The following is an 8,810-nucleotide window of genomic DNA, read 5'->3' on the forward strand; positions in this document are numbered from 1 at the left end:
AAGCCTAACTTTAAACATTGAGGATTATTACAAACCCTATTTTATTCATTTGGGCCGTTTTTCTTTAGATTATTGAAACTTGATGTACTGAAAACTACCTATCTATCTACCTACCCCCCCCCCTCTCCCGTTTAGTTTGAGTGCTGTCATTTCTGTCATTAATCATTTTCTGCTTGAAATAATAGTTGAAATGTTGAGCTAAATATTTACCAGTTTCTCCAGCAAATATCTAGATATTTATCTATCTATCTAGATCTAAATCTTTCTACCTACTTATCTAGATCTGTTTATTTGTATATATTTTCCTAAATCTTTATATCTATCTATCTATCTACCTAGATTTAGATCTTTCTACCTACTTATCTAGATCTGTGTATTTATATAAATTTTCCTAGATCTTTATATTTATCTATCTATCTACCTAGATTTAGATCTTTCAACCTACTTATCTAGATCTATGTATTTATAACTATTTTCCTAGAACTTTGTATCTATCTATCTATCTAGATCTAGATATTTTACCTACTTATCTAGATTTGTGTATTAATCTCTTTTTTAGATTTTTATAGATATCTAGTTTTAGATCTATCTAACTATCTACATCTCTATAGTTACTAAAGGTTTACCTAATTATCTAGATTTACTAATCTATTTATCTATATTTACACCTTTCTAACCTATCTATCCAAACCAGATCTATCAAGAGCTATCCAGATTTATTCATAAATTTACTGATTAATTAATTATTGACTTATTAATGTCGTCTTCAAGTCTTCTTACACCGTCAGAAGAAATACAGGCGACATTATGCCATTATAAGATAATTTTTGTTTTCAGTGATTTGTTTTGCAAGTTATGAAAGTGAGTTTTGTTTTGGAGTGCGGATTGAATTCCAAAACGGGAAAGTGAGGTTTGTCTCGAAAACGTGACAATGATTCAAATTCAGGATACGCGACGTTCGAAAATGGAAAACCTGACATTGTCTTCAAAACGGTGAAGGGTTTTAATACAGGGTGTCCCAAAAAACATGGGAATTCAGTGACGAATTCGATATCGTCTTTTTAAATAATTCTTTGATTTAGTACAGTGATACCTACTGAGAAAGCCGTAATCTGTAAGAGTTTCGTCTGCTATGTTCACAATTTGTTTGTTTATGTTTTGACTGCATACAGTTGTACTTAGTAAAACAAGAAAATTGCAGTATACAAACAGAGTAAACTTGTCCGTCTTCACTGTTCATCTTGCGGAGACATTATAGACACATCTTTACAGTCTTTTACCCTTTTCATAAAATAAACTCTAGCAGACATAATAATATTGTGGCTTATGAAATTAGGTATCACAATGCTAATTCATAACAAAGACGATATCGAATTCGTCAATGAATTCCCATGTTTTTTGGGACACCCTGATAAACAACTTCTGATATAATTATGATTTCAGAAAATAGTTTAAAAATTGTTGTCCACGCCATGATTAATAAAATGTTGGTTATAGTTTTTATCATAAACTTGTACTCCTGATATGGGCCGGGATCCTAAAAACCCAATCTTTCAATTTGTGCCCATTTCTAACACTCAGTGTTAGTAATGGGCCAAGTGTTAGTTTTGGAACTAATGTCTTCTGAACTATCGAATGATCGAAAACATGTTGGAAGATATTTTACGTATTTTTACATTTTTTCAGATAACTCTTTCAAAAATTTGTCTTAACACTGAGTTTTGTCCAACTAAGAATGTGTGAGATATCCCTAACATAATGTTCTTAAATTCTACAAAATATTCCTAATTTTAAAAGGCTTTTAACAATTAAATTCCAGGGATTACTTCTAAAACTATATTTGTGTAGATTGATTGTATTGTATTGAAGTGTTGGGTGGTGCAGATACTGATGATGATGCCAGAGCTGTGAAAATAAATAGAAATGAATGGGTTCATTAATATACATACTGCTCTACTCATATCCGCTTGTTTGTTTGTAAAGGAGGCCGGGATGAAAGAAGTCTCACATCTTTCAGCATTATTTTCATCTTATTTAATTCTTTAAATTCCCATGAGATCTCTGATATATGAGAATATTCTAGAAAGAAAGGAAGAAGAAGAATCTTGGCGTGAACTAAAGTCTTGGATTACATTTCTAACTGAAAATATGAAGATACTTTAGCTCAGGAACCCAGCTCTGCCCGGGTTTCTAAAAGTTAATTCCGCCGTTTACAAGAAAACTAAGTTTTCGTTATTAAAGTCGATCCATTGAACTAAGAATCTCAAAAACAAGCTAAGAACATGCCCCTGGGTCCCCCGAGTTCCCATATTAAAATTTGAGGCAAATCAGTCAAGGGGTTCCTTAGTTATGATCGCACAAACAAACAGACAGTGAGACAGACACACAGATATTACAACTAAATATATAGATGAAGAGGACTGTTCACAAAATATGAAGTTATGGTGAGGACTGTTCACAAAATATGAAGTTATTATGAGGACTGTTCACAAAATATGAAGTTGTGATGAGGACTGTTCACAAAATATAAAGTTATTATGAGGATCGACTGTTCACAAAATATGAAGATATGATGAGGGCTGTTCACAAAATATGAAGTTGTGATGAGAACTGTTTATACAATATGAAGTTGTGATGAGGGCTTTTCACAAAATATGAAGTTGTGATGAGAACTGTTTACACAATATGAAGTTGTGATGAGGGCTGTTCACAAAATATGAAGTTGTGGTGAGATCTGTTTACACAATGTGAAGTTGTGATGAGGACTGTTCACAAAATATGAAGTTATTATGAGAACTGTTCACAAAATATGAAGTTGTGATGAGAACTGTTCACAAAATATGAAGTTGTGATGAGAACTGTTTACACAATATGATGAGGACTGTTCACATTATATAAAGTTGTTCTTAGGTTTTTGCGGGGTTTTTGTTACGATTTTATGAGATATTCCCTTTCTTTGCCTAGTATGAGGTATATCTCCTCTCCCCCCTTTAACAGACTCTCAATGTTTAGAAAACAACCCGACCGAACAAATAAAAACAGAACTTTCAAATTTGCTGGAAAATTTCTTTAATGTGTTAAATTCCACTTGGGGGGATTTTTTCCAAGACAATACTCCTGGGCAGTTGGAGAAATTAAATACTTCTCACTAGATTATAGTTAATCTTACTGACACTATTAAGCAGGAGAGCATGTGTTGACAAATAAAGAAAAACTTGTTAAAGTTTTCTAGTTTTCTTCTTATTTTTTTGTTTTAAAGCAAAGACTGAGTTTGATTCTCAGAATGGTTTTAATATATTTGAAATCAAAGTCTTCGTTTAGAAGATTACATATGTATCTATTGTACGACAGCAACGTAATATACACTGTTAACTGTACACAATGACCTTGACCTTTAGAACAGTAAAGACGAACTTTTTATCGGACTTTTATCTTGAGCCACAAACTCTGATTTTTAACCCCCATATCTTTGCAACCCAATTTCGCAGACCTAGATATTTCAAACTGTGAATTCTTTTTGTAGTCAGTGATCTTAGTTTGAAATCACAGATTACACAGACTGCTCATAGACTCTACCTCGATAGGCTGATCAGGCCTATGAGGCCTATAGTGTCCCGGCACTTGTACACAATTGATCTCTGTTTCTCTCTTATCTCTGTTTGAAATTTAAAAGGTTTACACTGCAATAAGGTTGCAAAGATATGTGAATCATAATATGTGGTAAATAATCCATTACAATTTAAATATCTGAAAGATATCCTTCATTGATTTTTTGTTGTGGTTTTACAAAAAATCATTTAAGATAAACATGACATTACTATGGATGGATAAACCATGGAGTTAATTAAAGATAAAACTTTGTTGTTTATTTTATTCTTGATAACGCTGCAAACAACCGGCGTAATAACTTATTGAAAATCAAACCGACTTCTTCTAATGATTTTCTAAAATCCTAAATTCTCAATTCTTGAGCTCCGCCTCCCCCCCCCCCTTCGATAAACCGTTGCATTTTTTCCCTTTCAACAGTGAAATTCCCTTTCCCCTTTATACTCTTCCCTTTCAGTAAACAGATCCTTTCATGTCCTTTATACTCCAGTTTTTTTCGCCTCTAAAATTATAAATAAATCTGTTAAAATTTGAATATTGATACAAAAATAAACAAATATTTAATTTTTTTTTAGATATTTTAATTATAACTTTAATCAAATTAATATTTTCAGTTTGTATTTGTTCTGACAGGTTTAACTAGGGTTGCATAAACAAATATTTAAACTCATTTAATTTGAAATTGTGAACCTGAATCCTGATTATACAGAGAATTGATAACATAATTCAACCTGCAAAATATAAAACAATCGATTCATTCAAAACAAATTGTTTGAAGATAAAATTACACAAACTAACATTTTCTTAAAAATTGTTCAAATGGTAAATAGTATCTTTATTTAAGAAAAGCTTCAAATTTAAAAGGTATAAATTGACAAAGTGTACAAACATAAAATGGCAAAGATGATTCTATTTAAAAATGAAAAAAACCTTATTGCTTCCCTCCAACTCTAACTTTCTAGACTTTGCAAACTTATTTTTTAGACCTTTTATATTTCAAGCTATTAATACTATAAGATCCCCAATAGAATAACTTTAAAAATAAAATGCTTCCACCATTAGGCCTGGCAATAATGCAGGAAATAGAAAAGAAGAGTTTATAAAAGTATTTAAAAATCGTAATTATGTAAAATTTCACCCAGAGACCAAGTATGTATACCTAATTTGTTAATACACAAATGAGTCCTTAGTCCTAATTTCTCCTGTAAATTCTAAGAATAAGATGTTCCCATAGCTAAATATTTCACGGTAGAACAAGCTTAGAGTGGATTTGTCTCATAGTTTAATATTTCAGGTTAAAATGTCAAGAGAAATATTAAACAATTCAAGATTCCCATACACCTATCTAATCCAGACTGTATTAATACAGGGCTTCGTTTGTTTGACACCGTATATTATCAAATATTAAATAGAAGGATATAATATATTTTAATGTGAACTTTGTATTTCTTCCTTTTTTTAATAGTAATTTATTCTCCTTTTTCAGTTGTTTGGGAATTCTCTTTACGTGATATCATTTCTTCTCATCTAATCTAGGGCTATTGCCCAATATTTTGAGTTTTAGTTAGGTTAAGACAATTTATGGGCGACCATTTAGATAAAATGTATCAATTTTTGGTTCATTTTTTTTAAATATAGCAAAACATAAATTGAAGTTTAAAAAGTGTTTTTCAGAAATCTCATTCTGTTCTTCTTATCTCGTTCTTCTTATCAATAATATTCTCATTCCATTCTTCCCACCCCGTTCTTCTCATCCTGGTTATATACTCATCCCGTTCTTCTCATCCTGGTTATATACTCATCCTGTTCTTCTCATCCTGAATATATACTCATCCTGTTCTTCTCATCCTGTTTTTCTCATCCTGTTCTTCTCATCCTGTTCTTCTCATCCGGTTCTTCTCATCCTCTTTTTCTAATCCTGCTCTTCTCATTCTCTTCTTTTCATCCTGTTCTTCCCATCCCGTTTCTTTCTTCCTGTTCTTCCATTATCTCTTTTATTATTTTTATTCCATCATCCTTTCACACATCCTGTTACCCTGTTATGCTCCCCTTTGAATAGATACTGACGTATATATGATCTATGTATGCATGAAGTGTATATGGATGGATATATGTATATGTGGGTTTGTTTATATACTTGCTAATTGTATATATAGATACTGAGCTCCGTAGGGGGGAATCAATCAGATCATTTTGCTTCCATATGTGCTCCGTACTCAACAATATGCTTGGGTGGGTTCAAACTAATTGGATGGGAGACCATTTGATCTTACAAATCCCTTTCTTCCTCCCTTCCTCCTCTGAACCTACTGCATCCCTTCACCTTTACTGTGGTATAAAGTTCTAATTTGTAGAGTGGCATGTCCAATTCACAACTGTACTCTTAAAATCTGTTTTTGATCAAGTATGAATAAGATATCCATGTTTATAATTTGAAAACTGATTATTTTCAATCATCAGAATAAAACTATTCTTAAACTAGAAATCTATGTTATCTTTCACATTATTGATCAGCCAATGGTGGCAAGGGTACCGTCGTGAATCAGGCATGTCCTCCTTCCAATGTCTTTGTTCCCTTATATGAGACTGTCGACGTAATTTTAAGTGACAGAAAAGATGTCGTCGTGTTTTTCTCAACGAAATATTATCCTTTGTGTATGCTGCATAAGTTACTTTTATAGAAAAACTGCAATTCAAACTTTTCAGATATAAATCGGTGATATCTTTATAATTTGTTGGCCCATACACAAGGGCTGAAAAAGTACCAATGTATATTGGACATGTAACTCTTTAGCTTGATGTCCACTTAGATTTACGTGAACAGTCCCTTTAAGAAACCTAACTCTTCGGATACATACATCGGTCTCTCCCTCAACCTTCAATCCTTCGGTTTCTCTGTTCAACACACTCTTTACTTGAACCTTATCCAGACCACCTTAGATTCCTTTCACTCATATGTCTTACTCAACCTTTCCTTTACTCTCCAATATCAAATACTGACCCCCCAACTCCTGATATGGGCCGGGATCCTAAAAACCCAATCTTTCAATTTGTGCNATTTCCTATCCTGAACAGTGTATAGACAAATTTGACCCGTTCTCTCCAATTCTCCCTAGTTTCATAAATCAGTTCAAATTCTCATTAGTGGAGATGTATCAATACACTCCGACAATCCGTTCCTTTATCCTTCTCCATATACCCCTTGACATAGACAATACAGCTCCTTGTTCTACTCTATACACCATGATGGTGTTGGTATGTAGGAGAAGAAGACGGAAGGGGATTGTATATCAATTACACAAAATGTGTTTAACCCTAATAATTCATAATTTGAATTTCACAGTATTGTACAGGATTACTCATAAAGGATAAAAGTATAATGTTTTCTAATGCATTCAATACTAATCTTGTTTAAGCTACATATGAAAAAGAAAAAAGGTCACAGCGAACACTGAAGAAAATCTATATATTAAAGCTCTTTGCTCATGTATATATATATACACATTTGTTTTATTCCAACTGATGGTTGGGTTAGACCCATGAAACATTTTGTCTTGGTAGAAATATATATTTAATGTATTAAAATGTATATTTAAACTAAAAAAAGTTGAAACATGTAATGGGAGGACAGTATTTGACAGAACGAGGGGAAGGAGGTTGGGAGCACAAGAGGAGGATTTAAGTAAAGTGGTTCCTATTAAGAATGCATTGTATTCTATAAAACAAATAAAAAAAAAGATATGACTTTGTGAGAGCACATGCTGTATTGGTCCAGTAAACATCATTAAATACATTAAATGCAAGTTGAAAAGGACTCACATAAAAAATATTTATCAAACTTTGGTAAATCATATTTAATTAAACAACGCAAAATTTCTAAAGTAACTTGCACGGAAAAAATTTAAGGAAAAACAGCCTGAGGCCGAATTTAAAAAATTAAAACCGAGTCACTGATCCGTCAAAAACCAGTTTTAATTGAGCGCCGGCTCAAATCTCGGAAGACTGAATACAATTTCAAGTGGAACCAACCATGTTTGAACCGCGTCTAATATTTGAGCCGCAGTTCAAATTCTTTAAATTCGGCCTCTAATCGAAAATACACATGACATATATGCATGGAGTATTTTACTATTTGGACAAAAACTTGAAAAAAAGATCAAGAGGCCGAATTTCAAGAATATTGTTGGTTCCACTTAAAATTGTATTTAGTTTTTCAAGATTTAAGCCGGCGCTCAATTGAAACCGGTTTTTGGGTGAGTTGAGACGCGACGTAAATTCTTTAAATTCGGACACTGAAGATTTAAAGTGTTGGACGGTATTTTTAAAATAAATGATAATGAGGAGAAGCAGGAAAACGAAAGGTCATATGTGTAAAAATAGGAACATTAAGATTTTTTTCAGTTCGTTAACAGTTAGTTTATCTCGTTAAAAACACCAACTTTTCAGATATCCGTTCGGTCTTAGCAAAGTACTGAACATTTCGTTCAGTTAATGATATTTTCCGTTTTTTCAAAGTTGCCGTTTATTAACGTTCTCAATCTTGTTAACAACGTTAACGGAAGATGCTTTAGAAATCATGAACCGTGCCAGTTAATTTTTAGTTCATGCAATTTTAAGCATTTAAATTAATTAAGGTTCGTTCTTTTTCTTTTATTTCGTTTATCGTCGTTGTTTCATGAAGGGTTGTATATGCATTCGTGAACGATTTTAAAATTAACGGGTTTTGCCGATTGTTAACGGAATTTTTAATTCTATTTTTGAAAATTGCCGTTCGTTAACAAATTGTTGCCCAGTCTTACGTGTTTTTATAGCGCGCGATTAATAGAACATATTTCTAAATAAATAAGAGTAAAAAGGTATTTAAAATATCACAAAATATGCATATTTTGCTAAGATTTCATGCAAAAATGAATTGATAATAAAATGTTTAGATTTTTATTTTAGATTGCAGAGACTTGTATTATGATCCATGTTAACTGTGAAGGGGGAGGATGGATGATTGTTCCTAATCAAAAAACAATGAACTAGAAAATCGGACGGACACTAGAAAATGACAAACATGTAATCTAACATTTGGTCGAACCAAGGGTCGAACCATCGAACACAAACATATATAAACCCACTCTAGGGTACACTCTATACAGTCAATAATTCATTGAATAGAAGATAGTTAGACAGACAGCTGGTGTTTTCCAAACTATTCT

Source organism: Eurytemora carolleeae, unplaced genomic scaffold (genome assembly GCF_000591075.1).
Source record: "Eurytemora carolleeae unplaced genomic scaffold, Eaff_2.0 scaffold1196, whole genome shotgun sequence".
Classification (NCBI taxonomy): Eukaryota; Metazoa; Arthropoda; class Copepoda; order Calanoida; family Temoridae; genus Eurytemora; species Eurytemora carolleeae.